Source organism: Protomyctophum parallelum, assembly GCF_964188405.1.
Source record: "Protomyctophum parallelum genome assembly, chromosome: 1".
Lineage (NCBI taxonomy): Eukaryota > Metazoa > Chordata > Actinopteri > Myctophiformes > Myctophidae > Protomyctophum > Protomyctophum parallelum.
This window is the reverse complement of record NC_139697.1, coordinates 23,329,796-23,346,798: the sequence shown is the minus strand read 5'-3', so window position 1 is coordinate 23,346,798 and position 17,003 is coordinate 23,329,796. Positions and strand designations below refer to the sequence as shown.

The 17,003-nt window shown below is 44.9% G+C and overlaps 1 long non-coding RNA gene across 1 annotated transcript; it reads right to left on the bottom strand.

The window, feature by feature from the left end:
- Positions 1 to 8,798: 8,798 nt before the first annotated feature.
- On the bottom strand, positions 8,799 to 11,472 carry LOC310875727. The gene is made up of 3 exons (XR_014570675.1): positions 11,346 to 11,472; positions 10,631 to 10,725; positions 8,799 to 8,893 (listed from the first exon to the last, which is right to left on the bottom strand). It is a non-coding gene; the product is annotated as an uncharacterized lncRNA (long non-coding RNA).
- Between the last annotated feature and the right edge of the window lie 5,531 nt (positions 11,473 to 17,003).

Below are 17,003 nucleotides of genomic sequence, written 5' to 3'. Positions count from 1 at the left end.
TGTCCACACAACCAGACTGAAGAACCGGCTTATGTCTCAGTTACCTGATTTAACGGCTTGTACACAAGGAAGGGACACACTATTAACATTTCAGGATGATATCGGAGATGCTCTCAAGAAGGCCTGTGATCACGACCGTGATGCCATGCCATGCATTTAGTGAGAGCAGCACAATTGGTACGGAGAGAGATGTTTTCCAAGAAGTTAAACTTATACTTTGATGGCTCATTCCATCCTAATTGTCAGAAGGAGTCTGTACCTACATCTCTTTTGGCCTTGGTGAACATGATCCTGGATGGGGCCAACATCACCAGACTCAGCTTCTGGAAAAAGGAACTTCTACCGCTGCTCTTTCAATCTCACAGCTGTTGGTTTTCAACAGTGTCAAACATACACGAGCAGAAAAGTCATCAGGTACAGTACGTCACAACCGTAACCGTGAAACTCCACTTCCTCTGTATGTGGCAATGAAAGTCCATGCTGTCACACGCAATAGAGGGTTATTGCGTGTGCTGCTCTGACTAGGTCCATTGAATGTCTTATCATGGCAGCAGAGTGTGCGTTGTTCAGGAATAAAGGCAATAGTGCATTGATGGCTGCAGGGGGGATTATGTCTGCTGGATGTGAGAATGATAGGCAGACCATGACACCCAGGTTGCCTGGTTGGTTTCTGGATCGCAAGCATCTTCAGAATGGCAGCGGCCAGTGTCCCACTTGATGTGGTTGTGTTAGCAATAGTAGCTAACGATGCGATCGGATTAAAACATGGATTAAAGAATACGCTGTTAAAACGAGAATTATGGGTTTGGCGCGGTAGGGTACTAATTTAACCTGTGTGTGTCCGTCCGTGTGTGTGTGTGTGTGTGTGTGTGTGTGTGTGTGTGTGTCCGTCCGTGTGTGTATGTGTCCGTCTGTCTGTGTGTGTGTGTGTGTGTCCGTCTGTGTACAGCTAATCTCCGGCACCATTAACGCGGTCAATGCCAAACTTTGCACACACACTCCCTGGATACCAACGATGAAGCTCTGCCCCAAATTTTCCAGAATGGCCTGTTATAGCGCCACCAGGAGGCCGACTCCTCCGTTACACAGTATCTATATAGTCATGTCCGATATTTCATATTCCATCCTGATTGGCCAACATTGTCTTTCAAAGTTTGCAGGATTGGCCTGTTTTTAACAAAGAGCCTCAAATCATGAACGCAGCGTGGCTGACCTGCTGGGATGGCCATATATGGATATACCGTAGCCGACTAATCATGACATCACCGCTATGACATCCCATAGCATCAAATAGCTATATAATCTAGAAGCGTACTTCTTTGGCTCTCCTTTTCTTTGGCACTTGAGCTCTGCATTCTTCTACAGAGCAGGAAACCAACAGGTTTGCTTCAATCCACCATTAACTGTGGTTAAAAACATGTTTTCCTGGACGTTGCATCAGAAAGGATCACCAAATCATAGAAAAGAAGAATACCACGCTACAGGTGCTGCTGTAGCGGTGAGACACGAGCTGTACTACTTTGGAAAGAACTCTGAGGAGAACGAGGATCAGATCGGTGTGCAGGTATTCAACACAATGGCTTTACTCTGGAGGACGTTGACCCCTGCAGCGACCCTTGGAAGAGGAGAACCTCACCTTGAGGTTCCCGCCATGCGCCGCGCCTACACAGCTGTGCTGATTGAAGACACGGTCTACCTCTGGGGAGGGATGGAGTACCACACATACAAGTACCTGGAGGTGGTTAATGCGTTTGACGTCGACGCCCGCAGATGGTTCAATGCACAGGTTTCTGGGACCGTTCCAAAGGGGAGGGAATATCACTCAGCCTGTGGCTTGGGGAAGGTCATGTATATTCATGGGGGATTCGTGGAGGGATTGGGGCCGGGGACTAGAAGATCATTCTATAATGACCTCTACAAGTTGGACACCACCACGATGGTCTGGACTTTAATGAACACCAGAGGAACCCCACCTATTGCTCTCACAATAGGTGCATCTCACTCTGCCACCATCATCGGAACAAGGATTTGGTTTGTATTTGGAAGAAGCAATGACGAGAATGAGTTTTACATCACCATCAAAGTGTTTGACACAGAGACCGACTACTGGCTGGACACACCTTCTGCACGGCTCCTTCCAGAAGAACGCTATTTTCTCCTTCCAGAAGAACGCTATTTTTATTCAGCCTTAGCCTACAATGGAGAGCTGTACATATTAGGGGGCAATATGTACACGTCCCAGTCCTTCAACGATGTGTGGAAATTCAGTCCAGAGACCTTCACCTGGAGGAAGGTCGAGTGCAAGGGGGGAGGCCTGGGGGAAGAGACGTTTAGCATGTGCTGTTGCATGCTGGGAGATCGTGTCGTCCTCTTTGGAGGTCACACACCTGGTGACCTGTATGTCCTGGACTTCAGTCCTAGCCTCAAGACATTATGCAAGATAGCAGTTATTCAGTTTGGTCTGGATCAGTCTGAACTCACACACAACATCAGGTGGGAACTGGCAGCCATAACTAGCAACGAAAAGGTGAAAAAAAAAACCTGTTAATTGGTACTAATACCTCCAAGTTAATGGAACCGAGAGAGGTAATTAACAGCCATGGAAAGGGACCTTATGCTGTCAGAACCCTACTGGGATGGGTAATCAATGGTCCTTTACAAACCAATGGCATGCATAGTGGGAGTGGCTCCACAGTTACTGCTAATTGCACAGTGGTAAACCAAGAGTCTACAAAAGATGGCGGTGAACCAGCAGCAGACTCTACTGTCACCAAAAAGAAGAAGAAAAGGAAACGGAAGGCAGTGACTGTCAGTGAGGTCAAGGATCAAAGTGATGCAGATGAGGCACCACCTGTCGAAGTGCTCTATTCCTCTGTGGAAAAAGACCAGAGGAAGAAGGAAAGTAGGGATGCTCCGATCACGTTTTTGGGGGCCGATCCCGATCACCGATCTTTTTTTTTTTTAACAACTCAGCATGTGTTGACAACCAGTGGCGGAACAACATTGGGCCGGGCCGGGGGGTGAGACAGCACGACCGGGCCTCAACGAACCTGACTCCCCCCCCCCCCAACGAAAAAAAACAAACATTTACTGCTAATTTGAGCAGGCGTGCATGAACGAGAGAGGAGTTATGTGTGTGACAGTGTGAGGAGCTCATCACAGTCACAGATGGAGGGAAAGTGTTATATTTTGACTATTATTTATGCTACATATTATTGATCGCGTCTGTGTCTGTGACATTGCGCAGCAGTGCACACACACGAGAGAGAGAGAGAGAGAGAGACGTAGAGAGAGAGAGAGACGTAGAGAGAGAGAGGTGCTGCGTTGTTTTGTGTCTCCAGCAGAGTTTGTAGTGTCTCCATCTCTCTCTGGAAGAGGTTGACCATGAACTCTTTCACCGAGCTGAGGCGCTCCAACACAAACAAATCTGACGCTAAGCTCCACACTACAAAAACCGTTTAAAAAATAAATAGGCTACTCATCTTTGTGTTCTGTGTCACCGTATTGCTGAGTGACGCACACAGGGAAAAGCAACAAGAAGGGGTTTAGAGGCCCAGGCCGTAGCGTAACGGTCTGGGCACCGGACTGGTGATCCAGTCGCGGTGTGCCGCGGGTTCGACTCCCGGACCCGACACGGCCCCCACCGCATGTCATCCCCCCATCTCTCTCCCGTTTCCTGTCAGCCTACTTTCTATCCCTTAAAAAAATCAATAAAGGCGTAAGCCGCAAAAAATATCTTAAAAAAAAAGAAAAAAAGAAGGGGTTTAGAAGCGAAAAAGTCCGTTGTGGAGAAAAGGAAGTCCACACAAGTCATCACAGAGTGATTAGCCTATGAGTGACAGCCAGGTGCTGCCACCTTTGGAGCGTGGCTGAGGATGTCTGTTGGAGAGAGTGTGAGACAGACTCCACGGTGCTTGTACAGTCCAGCGCAGTACATTCTCATCAGACATGATATTTTGCTAAAGTGTAGGCTATTATAGGCTATATAAACTCTGTATCTGGTTAATTGCGGGATTCGTGGGGGCCCGCTGGGTGAAGACGTGAGTGCTCTCTCGCTCTGTCTCTCTTTTCTCTCCCTCTCCCTGGGGTGTGTGAGGGGGAGATTTTAGTTGCGCTGCCTTCGACAGCGCTATATTTCTCCAGTAACGGTGCCGAACCGAGAAAGTGACACATTATTTTGGATGTAAAACTGCGCAGATTTTTGCTTTGTTGATCGGTTTCGCGGATCGGTGGATTTTGCACGGCCGATCCAATACGATCGATCGGTGATCGGCCACGATCGATCGGCCACCGATTGATCGGAGCATCCCTAGCCGCCATGGTGGGCGTGGTCCTGACCTGGGGACGGCCCCTCTTCACAGACCCCGCCTTAGAAGCCAAGGGCTCCTCCTCCTCCTTGTCTCCACCTTCCTCTTTGTTCTAGACGGGTGGGGACAGACCAGAGGTTGCGTATGTATGTATGTATGCGTCCAGTCAGGTTCAGTGAACAGTGGGGTCTCCATCTCATTAGCTTCTAGATTGTCCTCACCTTGACTTTCTTTCTGTGCCGCTTCTTTGTCGTTCCCTTTTCCACTGGCCAGATGGTTCTATCAGCCTTCACCCACTCATCATACCCACACACACACACACACACACACACACACACACACACACACACAGGTTAGCACACAGTTATTTTGTGAAACCACAGTTTCAGTTATTTCCTTTCTTTGTTAAAGTGCCATTTGCCAACTGCTGTAACATGCAATATGTATATTATTACAGGGTTCCACTAAACAGTCTGGTTATTCCTTTCGGCTGGTTATTACCCATGTTGTGTGGGAACCCCTTTTCTGCTTTAGCTTTTGAAAAATAGCAGACCTACAAGCTCGTAGCGCGCCACCGAGTGGCGCGCTACGAGCTTGTAGGTCTGCTATTTTTGAAAAACTGAACAACGACTGACATAGAAACATGGCTTTTTCAGAAAACTGTCAGGATGTAGAAGACATTTTTTGAATCTGATCTCAGGTCAGAATGGGTTAACTAGACAGCTAACATCTCATGCCTCCAGACAAACAAACAAACAAACAGGTACCTAACGTTCCATCCATAGTAATGAACCAGGTAAAGTATGTCCCCTTCGTCCGTCTGGGTTCTCTTGATGTTGGCTTCATAGATCTTCGGAGTCTTAACCCGACCACACTTCACTCTCACCTTCGTCCCCGTTATGGAATCATCATCCTCACAGTCACTGCACACACACACGCACACGCACGCGCACACGCACACACACACACACACACACACACACACACACACACACACACACACACACACACACACTTTTATGTACCAGCTTTTGGGGAATATTTCAAAAGCATGTCAGCATTGAAACTGGACAGTAGTTTTGTAAAGGAGCACTCGTCAGTTTAAAGAAAAATTCTATATAAAAATACAATATTTACAAAAATATACAAAAATATTGTATTATTCCACTAGGTCTGTGGGGGACATAAACACATTTGAACATTCTGACTGTTCAAATCTCCAATGTGCATCTGGAGTGTGTCTGCCTGTGTGGCAATGTGCCACTGCCTGTGACTTGAATCGCACAGTGTGCTGGCCTGATAGACTCCAGAATCTCAATCTGTCCTGCTGTGCTCAATCTGGCTAATGACAAGCCTCTCAGTTGTTAAAAAGAAAGATTTGAACAGTCAGAATGTTCAAATGTGTTTATGTTCCCCACAGACCTAGTGGAATAATACAATATTTTTGTATATTTTTGTAAATATTGTATTTTTATATACAATTTTTTGGGGCAAATTTTTTTTTTGCTTAGTCGACTATTAGTCGACTAACAGCTAATTTATTCATCTATCAGTCGACTATACAAATCCTTAGTCGGGGACAGCCCTACAGTTGGGGCATGAAACCCAAAGTTTATATTGTGTCATTAATTGAGAAAGTGTTTTCCATCAATAGCCTAATAATTAAATAAAAGTGTAATATTAAATCGAATCGAAAGTCGAATCAAAGATTAGTCGTATCTTGACACGTGTAGTTTCAAGGCATGTCATAAAATGTACGTTTGTGGTCAGACTGATTTCCTCATGTCATGATGCTGATAACAAACCCTCTATTTGATCTCAGCGGGTCTGTAGTTGTGAGTTTGAAGATGGCTATTTTTTTGCCAAACATTAAGCCCAGAATAAGGATGCTAGGGCTCAAGAGAGGAAGTGGTTAAGGTCCTCTTATCAACTTCAAATGATACAGGGAGCATCGGCCGCACTTCCCTGTTCTCCCAGCAGGTGGCAGGCTGAGCTTAGTTTAGGTTCCATGAAGTGGAAGTCATTTAGAGCAGCAGGTGTCATAAGTCAGATCATAATAAAGAACTACATGGAAAATAACAGACATCTAATATAATAAGATGACTTCCACTTCTTAGTTTTATTACAAGAGAAACACCCACGCTTACAAATAATTGTTTTTTAAAACCTTTTCATAGCATACCTATGTACACGCACCTCGACAGTGGGTGCAGGCCTGCAGGGCCAATAAAGCAATCATGGAAGTAGGTAGGACTTTAGCCATTGACAAATAGCAGATCTACAAGCTCATACATAGCGAGTTTGTAGATCAGCTATTTTTGAAAATTCTTGAAAATGTGGCGCATATCTTTGAACATGTCTTTGCTTCTGGGGGGGTCCCTGGAACAACATATTTACAGATGGGGGTCGACGGCCAATTACATATACGTTTTGGGGCCCTTGACATGAAATAGTTTGAGCACCACTGATATAGAAACATGTTTTTCAAAAAACTGTCATGACGACATTTTTCATTTATTAAATGGCTTAAATGGGTAAAAATAAGCTGAGAGAATCACTGGCCTAGAGATCAAACAATGAGGAAAGAGCAGACATCCATTCCATCTCCCCCTCACCTCTCTCCTCCGCCTCGCCTCCGCTCAGCTTCGTCATAGGCTACTCCTGTTCGTCGTCGTCCTCATCGGACTCCGACTCCTCCATGCGTCGGTTGCTGCGCCTCCTGATGGGAGGAGGCTCTCTCTCTCCTCTCCGCTGGTCTCCTCTCCCCCGTCCGTCTGTCTCCCCTCCGTCTGCCTCTCTCTGGACGACACGGGGGGAGATTCCATCTTCAGCTGACACCGCCGTGCACCCTGCACAGACAGAGAGAGAGAGAGAACATAGAGAGAACTATGAGATCTAACTTCTAAATTTGAGCAAGAATCGTGCATTTATTATGTTTTTGCAACGAGAGAGACTTTGAGAGGTTTAACCCTGCAAGACCCGGATATATTTCTACTTTTTCAAATTTTCAGATGGGGTTATAGGATTTTTAAGTCAAGCACTTTAGCCACAGTAGTTGGCTCCAGGTGCCATATTTTGAATGTAGTAATGTTCAGCAACTACAGACAATAAATATGTTCATGGATAAAAATGAGAATCTTGATCTCAATTCTTGACACATTGACATGTTTTAACCGAGTAGTTCTGTAAACCAACGGTTACCAAACACCCATTTGTGGGTCACAGACACATTTGTATGAGTACAGTGTGTCTAATGTCTCTTTTGGGTCTCGACTTGAACGTTTTGGGAACCACTGCTGTAAACTATGCACCTTTATGTATACAGGGTATCCGTTACAATATCTGCTGCTATTTTAACCGCCTCATTTCAAATATTCAATCTCTTTCCTTTTCCTCGTTCCTGGAAAGGGAAACCGCAAATGATCATTTGTTGATGTGACATTGAAGTTGAACTTCCGGTGGTAAATCCGACGGACTAATTCTCATTAGTCCTACATGCGGGAACAGCGGCCGGACTAGCACACGAACATGCGCTGCTCCCGTGCTTGTGGTTATGGTCAGGTTAGGGATAGAGGTAACCCGACTCCGCCAGATTGCGGCAGTATTCAGTATTCAAGTACGACGTAATTTTGTAGCGCTACGTTACGTCCGGGTCCAAGTGGCACCAGCTCCTGTCCGCATCTCATTGTAAATAGAATATCTAAACGCGTGAATCTTTTTACAATGACGTTACTTTTCAGAAAGGAAGCCATTGAGGGTTAAAATGGGTCTTAATGCTTACAACTCGAGTAGAATTATTAATGTTTTGTACAAGTGTCCATGACAACAAAAATATATGATGTGGAGACAATAAAGACTATTATTATCATTATTATTGATTATTTGCTCTGTAAAATATTTCGGGGGCATATTTAGAATGTGTGCAGGCTTGAGTATGTTGAATCTAGTTTGCATTATTGCGGATTTAGTTGACACAATAAAATAAAATGGCGATAGTATTCCATGTGGGGCAGACGGCCTGTCACAGCCAGATTTGGGAGAGCAGCGCAGCTTTGTTGTTGCGAGGAAAGCGGTAAAATGAGACTTTCGTGGTTGTTTTCGTCTCAGATTTAGTCTGACGGAGCGTCACAGTATAACTCTATGGGGACACAAAAGCGACACAAAAGTAGGACCCGGAAGTATCTCAGGAGGGGGCGCTCACGTCACAGCTAAAATACTGAATTGAGTTCACAAGTTCCCTCCTCCTATACCTCGATCTGGTCTCCCTCGAGCAGAAACGATGAACCAGGAGCAGCGGGACAGAGATCCGATATCTCCATAATCATTTCGAGTTGTGGTCTTGATAAGCTCGTGCTTACATGTGCGCTGTGGCGCAGCTACGATACGTCACCAGTCTCGCGTTGATCCCGCCTCTAGACTCTGGGCTTGTCATCTACAAGCTCCGCCTTGATTGGCTGAGGGGCCTGGACCTCCACCCATGCGGGCTTCGGATTCGTCAGCGTGGTAGGGAGGCGGGCTTATTGTGATGGATAGTTCTGAACGTGATGGAGGCTGAACGGCAGTACTCCTCGAAGCCAGCAAGGTACCTGAAACACACGAAGTACGTTGGTATGAATAACAGTGCAATTCATAATTCTTATAAGTAGCCTCAACAGTGTGTGTGTGTGTGTGTGTGTGTGTGCGTGCTGTGCGTGTGTGTCACATACCTTTTATAAGCAGTCTTAAAGCGCAAATAACATGCATTTTAAAACTGCTTTTAATATTTAATATCATATTGTCAGTGTCTATGTCCATCAAAGTTATTTCTAATGGTTTGAGCCTCAATCACCACTCTGATATAACCAGGCCTTGTCATTTCTTTCTGGACTTTGAAAGCAGTTTTAGCTGCAATACCACAATGTCCTGCGGTGGTGGGGGTGCTGATATGCAGATTATTTAATATTTTAGTCATTATAATACTGATGCTAGATAAAACCAGGCTTGTTTCCATTCCATGCCAGCTTGGAAAATCAACAATGGTGGACATTGTAAACAAAGTGGAAATGCAAATTTGGAACTGAAGACTGAAGAAGGAGGAATTATACAAAGTAGGGTGACATTGATGACATCACGATGAGACCAAAATCAGTTGAGCTGTTCCTGAAAGCAATTTCTATTAAAGCACCTATATGATATGAAAGCCTGATTGTTAAAAATTGGTTATTTGTGGGGATAGAAAACACATATGGGAGCCCTAAAAATACAAAAGAAATTGAAAAAGTTGAATTTTATGTTATAGCTCCTTTAACATTGTATGAAGCAGCTGAGTTGAGAAGAGGAATTCCCAAATCCATGTAGACCTGCTTCCATACAGTACCACTCTCGATCTGAAACACATCATCATCATTATTATTATTAAGGCCCGAGCACTGGATCACAAAAGTAAGTAGCCTTGGGAACTAATGGTCCCAATAGCGTGGACCAGTGCCAAGCCCCATCGACCTGCAAGGAATTATCTCATGCACAAATCCAGCACTTTCGAGAGACACTTCAGCGTTTAGTTGTGTGCTTGTGCCGCACACTGAAAATAGCCGACATGCAAGTTCACCACGTGGCATACCGTTACGACATGCTGTGGACTCGTCCAATACATCCAATTTCAAGTAAAACATTTTAAAGTAACTAAATAAATAAGTTATGGCTCTTTTCAACTAGCAGAACTTTCCATAAACTGGAACTTTACAGCACAGCAGCCGTTAAATTCAGTGTTTACAGGGAGGTACTTACTACTACTACTACGAATAAAAAATAGATAGATCCAACAGCTTGTAGACCAGAAATGTATTGCCGTTTTCTAAACCAATAATTAAAAAAAGGTACAACTTCTGTAAGTCCTGGATTCACCCCCTGAGCAGGGCCCAAAAAAGGTCCTGAGAACCTCATGTGAAACCGAGCCAAAGTGTACGATATAATACATACAGAACCTGTGAAATACAGACACACGGTTCGCTTAGTTCTTGAGGTTGAAAAGAAGCATAAATACAGGCTTCCATTATAGAGGGTATGTGCATGCATGAAGTGAGTGGCAAAGTGAGTTTAACGTAGTTTAATGCAAGCAGATAGGACTTTTCTGTTTGGATGTATGGGCTAATTTGGGCTATCAAGGCCAGAAAGTAGTTTTTTGCCACTCAGTAGGTGTTCCTGCATAACTTCTGTTATGCAGGAAGGTATGATGATGAGGCCATGTGCATACCCTCTGTTCTGTGGCTGACAGATAGACAGACAGACAGACAGACAGACAGACAGACAGACAGACAGACAGACAGACAGACAGGTATACTAACGTTCCGACAGCCTCCCAGCTGATAGACCAGTCTGAAGAGTTTGAAGAGGTTCAGGTCTTTGTAGCCCAACACTGGAGGTTTATTAATAGTAGTGCCTGAAGACAGATCTACACATTAACAATGTTTAATCAATTGTGGTTGTATTCACACAGCTATTCCTATATTAGTAAAGACATCAACATTTTATATATTTGCCATTTTAACCCCAACTGTGAGACCGGAAATAGCAGAGCTTGTAGATCTAGTATGTTCAGGGTTTGACTCTAGCACGCAACTAAACGATCAAACCGACATTTATCCTTGAGGACCAGGGGGAAAGATCTTACGTTTTACTATACTTGTGGGGACATTTGGGGCGCACACACACACACAGTCTCACCTAGGAAGTGATCTCTCTCCTCTGGGTCCGGCTCAACGCCAAACAAACAACCATGATGCCGTTGGTACAAATCATCCGGCCCGTCTCTCTTCCTCAGTCACAGCACTCGCACCGCCGACCCCGTTGCTATAGAAAACGACGACACTGCACTGTCGGACGACGAGACGAGCAGGAGTCGGGACAGAAGCATTAGCGCTGTCGCTACGAAGACATTAGCGAACGACGAGAGCGCATGACCGTTTTCTATTGGAGAATATATGAAATGCGCAACGCCAGACAACGTTACTGGCAGTCGTATTTAGTAGTGGCATAATAATAATCAGTAGATCGTCCCACCTCCTCTTTAATGTTCTTCTTTTTCTTCACAACTTCCTCGTCCTCCTCTTCCTCACTCTCCTTCTCTTCGCTGGAGGACGACTCCAGGATCTGACTGAGATCCATCTTCCAAACATCAGGAACTTCCTGACACCTCATAAACAGATGAGCTCCATCGTGAACTGGAGGGTAGAGGGGAAAACATGAGCCACGGGGTGCAAGGTAATTGGTAAGGTATAAAAAACATTTAAGAAAATATTAATTATTTAGGTATCTACGAGTGTTGCCAGCTTGTAGAACTGTTACTTTGACTATTTTTGCCGAAAGACAAACATTGTGAGACAACACACAATTGTGAGACAACACTTGGTGAATCGATTCAATGAGAAATATAGTGCAAAAATGTGCCGTCTATTTGAAAAAGTTGAAAGAGAAAGTAATCGAAGGTTTCAGGCCTAGAACCCATTCAATGAATACAAACTACATTGTAAATACAGAGAATGATGGCTAGTTTATTGGCTGTTTAGTACCTTTCCTGCTGCAGATGTCATCATGTTTCATGATGTTCTCTGGTTTCACTTCGTGAAGGTCTTTCCTCGCCACAGTGAAACTGACAAACACACATCACAAAATAAGATATTGTATTTATTTGTTTGTTTTTGGACTTTTGGATGTTTTGTTAAGACTTTAGTGACAGAAACACGGGCCAGACTTGGCACACGTCCACAACGTTAGTACAATTTCAGGACTCTCGGCTGCAGATTTCCTCCCAGTGCGGAGGAGGACGGCTTAAGATGACCTCTCCCTTAACACATCAACAGGCAGGCAGGCGTTGACACTAAGGGTTGTCCACCTGCCCTTGGCAGGTATATAAATCTTTCGGGCAAGGGGGAGTTTGCTTTCAGGTTGCTCAACCGGGCAAGTGCTCGTTTGAGAGGGTACGAAACCGCCTGTAAGCACACAACACGAGATATCTGTCTAAACCTTAGAGTATATATGAATAGATATAGATATGAAACGGCAGCGCGTTCATGTGTTTGGGGCCACTCACCATTGCAATCCGTCCCAGAATGCACTCTGTTCCTACCAGGAAGGAGGAGTGAAATCGCCTCATGCGCTTTTGAGCAACTTATTGCAAGTGGATGGGAGGAGAACTCGGGTGTCTTCTCTATTCATATATACTCTAAGGTCTAAACACCTGAACGTGGCCAGAGCGCTCTGTCCTCTGGTCTGTGGAATATAAACTTAAGAGCACTGTTTAGCTATAATGTGCCGTTTTCACTGTATACACAATATAAAACAACAAGTGTCAAATTGTCAATCCATAGTCATATTCATAGCCATGTAGGTATCTGGCATGACAATTGAGGTATGACATTTATCGCACAGCCCCCAGTGTTGAATATAAGCGGCAATTAAAAATGTACCTATGATTTTATAATGGACAATTTACTTTTCGGGGCAAGTGGGCATGACCTTTGGCCAAGTAGAACATGGCCTGTATTTGCCCGACAGGGCAAGTGCCTCCGAGACCCTAGTAGTGTTTTTCAGTGAAGACCCTTATAAGACCCTCAGGGTCTCTGGCAAGGGCAGAGCAGACGACGTTTTAACCCTGGCAGGCAAAGAGTCAAGTTCCTCATTCAGACTTCAGGCTACCTTTCACAAGCTACCTTTCACTTGATAGTATCATTTTGTATCACCTCTGTCGGCCAGGAACAGGCCCCATATTACCGGTATATATCTTTTTATGTTTTGTCAGAATGTAATGTATCATTGTTGTACAAAGCTCACAGGCAGGTTCTCTGCTTATATGTCCGATACGTGTATGTTGGAGTTGACCGTTTCATACAGCAGTACTTACAACTTGGAGTCGGACCGAACCAAACACTGTTCTCTCTTCACAGTTAGCTCATCATCATATAGCTGGGAGACACAACTTAACAGGAAAACAACAACAACACAGAGATACAATTACAGTTGTTGGTACAGTTCTTAGTTATTCACATACATGTACAGTACAGCTGCTGTGCGTGCTTGCACCCGTTTGGGTTCCCAAACGGTTCACAAAACCATGAAAAGGATAATGGTGGTGCTATGGTTTTATTTTAAATATATGAACATATTATGCCAATATATGGCAAGTATATGCAGAATATATAGCATATTCAAGTTCATATATGTGGATATAGGAAATACATGTCTCTATAGAGCTTATGTGAAATACGGTATGCAGGCGGACAATTTCGAATATTATGTAAGATTTTATGGAAGATGATTCTGAACATAATTGCGAACTAGCTTGACCACTAACCACTTCCGATGCTCTAATTGTAAGATAAAATGTGTAAGTGTGTAATAGTAGTATTACAGTAGCTAGTATTAGTATTGTAGTGTAAGTGTAAGTGTAAAATAGTGACTGAAAATAACGCATTGAGAGCTAGTAGATCGGCTATTTTCGCTGCTCAACATGCTTCCATAGAATACATGCCAGGCTGCAGGCTTTAGTTTCGACATACTATTAGTCCGACTGTCATTAGAACGACAACCTACCTCAAACCCTAACCCAACCATAACCGCAAGCATGGAGCAGCGCATGATCGCCAACCTTAACGCATGATCGCCAACCTTAACCCATGTTCGCCAACCTTAATCCGATCGTTGTTTTCGCATGTCAGTCCTATGGTGTGTCGGATAAGCGTGTGCAACCCCATCAAATCAGTCGTGGCGACTGAGAACTTGAATATGTGTGTGTGTGTGTGTGTGGGGGGGGGGGGGGGGGGGGGGGGGGTGTTTCCACCTTAAAGTATTATTCTAAGGTGCCCACCCACCCCGCAACATCTCCCCCCCTAATAGCCTACTTTATTTACAGTTTCTAATAAACACAGTGGTGCGCTTTCAGTTCACAACGAACACATTACATTGTTTCAGCATCGACCATCGATGTTTCAACATCTCAGCATGATCAATGATCAACAGTAAATAATTAAATTGTTTCAGCGGCGGGTGGATTTTACCTTTAGGGCTAGAATTGCGTGGGACGACGACGCAGATTTATTTATTTCCCCCAGATGGTCTAACAATGTCATGATTTGACCAATGTATTACCAATCTCGTACACCATGGTCCATTGCTCACGAAAGCAAGATCCTTGACCCAATTGCACTGCATCTTACCTTTTAATTAAAGTAAAAGTAGTCTGAGGAAAAGGAACAGTTCTGTTCCCCGGACACTGTTTTGGGATATTTTGCTGAGATGGCTCTGTTAGTCAAGTCTCAAATCAGCGTGAGCGTGGAGATTACCCGGTGGTGTTCCTGCCCCTCCGCTCCCTCCCGGCTCATGGCTCTTTACAGACGGGCCGACGGTACTGTAGCCCTGGTCGAGTGCTTACAGCTAGTGAGAGAGACTCGCTGTAAGCACTGGACCAGGGCTAGTGTTGCTGCAGGAGTGTGAATGAACCGTGCGGTCACTGGAACAAAGCCACCGTAGCCTATTAGCATTGGAATACCTGTTCTGGCCTAAGCACCCCCACCCCCCGTAAAGGTGTGTGACTACTGACTAGTGACTACGTGACAATATGACCAGGGGGAGGGAGGGGAAATTCAGTCTTAATTTCAGTGGGTGCATATTGGGGCTTATTATTTTGCCAGTGGGTGTTTGGGCTCTTAATTGGACACCCCCGGAGTTGACGCCGTTATTTGTCAATCAGCCGTTGGCAAAAAGAAAAAAAAGCCTGCCCGCGGTCCGTGCGATATATCCCGCGGTCCGTCCGTGCGATATTAGTCTGGTTTATTAACCAGGCTAACATTCCTCCACCTCTCCCTATGCAGGCGACAGTCCGATCCCCTCGCCATGCCGGTCACCCCCCACACCCGCACGCGCGCAAACCACACGCACGCACACTGTGACACACACACACACACACGTCACACACACACACACCATTGATTATTCATCATGTCCTAATAGTAGTCAACATGACCATATCCATATGCTTCATCACTATACTCGAATGGCGTGAGTGACGTCGGCCTATGGCGTCCCCAATAAGGAAGCCTGCTGAAGCTAATGCATATAGGCCTACTATACAACTTGAAGTGTCCCGACTCCTTGATTAGAATCACAATCAGTTGTTTCTTGTTTGTCAGTGGGTGGGATTATATTATTAGTATTATTTGCGCAGGTTATACATACTTTTGTTGTTTTCAGGAAATGGGACACACACGTAAAAAAAAAACGTAAAAAAGAAACACGTAAAAAAAGGAAAGGTCATTGACGTACATCCATAAGAGAAGGCTTTTACAGTTTGGCTGTATGGAGACCTCCATGCATGGACTGCTGGGGGTCCCCCGACCCCATACCAATGCCATTAGCGGCTCCATAGGCTATAGTATTATCTACTATGTATGTTCTTTAAATAGGCTATAATACAATGAATAGAGCTGGATAGTATGTCCATATCTTATCATATACCATAGCATAGAGCCATAGACTCACATGCATATCCATCCAGAGCCATAACTGTAGGCTATAGGCCTACCATAAAGGTTCTATATTCCAAGTACACACACACACACACACACACACACACACACACACACGTAAACACGTTAGCACCGCATCTCATGTCTCTACGTGTGTGTGGGAGACAGAGAGAGAGAGAGACGGTATCCATGGAAACAACCATCACATAGCCTATTCTCTCTCTCTCTCGCCCACCCAACCCCCTCCCCAATATGAACCCCCTCCTCCCTCCCCTCCCCTCCCCTCCACCTCCTCCACCTCCTCTCTCTCTGATTCTCCATCTTTTCGCTCCCATTTCAGCATTAGCCCACAGTGCCCCCCCTCCCTCCACCCCATCATCCATTTTCCATCAACTCACTTCCTTGACATATCTCTCTATTTTATCATCACACCACCACCCCTCCCCCCCAAAAAAAACAAAACAAAACAAGAGAATGCACACCTTTTCCCCATTTGCAATACAGCAGAGTGAAGGCTCTTTGTGTGTGTGCAAGCGCATGTTTAAGTGCGCGAGAAAGACTGACTGTGTGTGTGTGTGTGTGTGTGTGTGTGTGTGTGTGTGTGTGTGTGTGAGTGCGAGAAAAAGAGTGGGTTTTGTTGGGGGGGATGGGTTAGTGACACAGTCTAAATGAACGTGATGTGAATCGCCCAAACCTCACACATCCAGCCAGTATAGAATCTATGATCTCTCCTCTCCTCTCCTCTCCGTGTCTGCCATGTAAGGCTTAATTTCACCACATCACGACTATATGTACGGTAATGAATTGGGCATCTCTCTATACTTTCTCTCCTCTGACGCGCAGAACATCAAGTATATCTCCACGCTGAGCTTTCCACAGGCCTGTTGCAGTTCAGAGTCGCACATTAGGCGGGCGGTGACTTCCTTTGCATGAGCTTTGCCTTCCTTCATGAGTGCATCCCATTGATGTGGTCTGACTAAACGTCTATACGCAGCAAAAAAACATAAATAATCTGGAGCGTTCAAAGGGTGTAAACATTGACCTATAAAGGCTCAGCGGAATGCTGGGACTATATACAGTATAAAAGGTCAATGTTTTCACTCGCACTCTCGTTGAGTGGATGGGATTTTGTAGCAGACATTTTGCATGTTTACTTTCGTGCATTTGAATGAAGACTTGGTTACTATTACTATTTGAA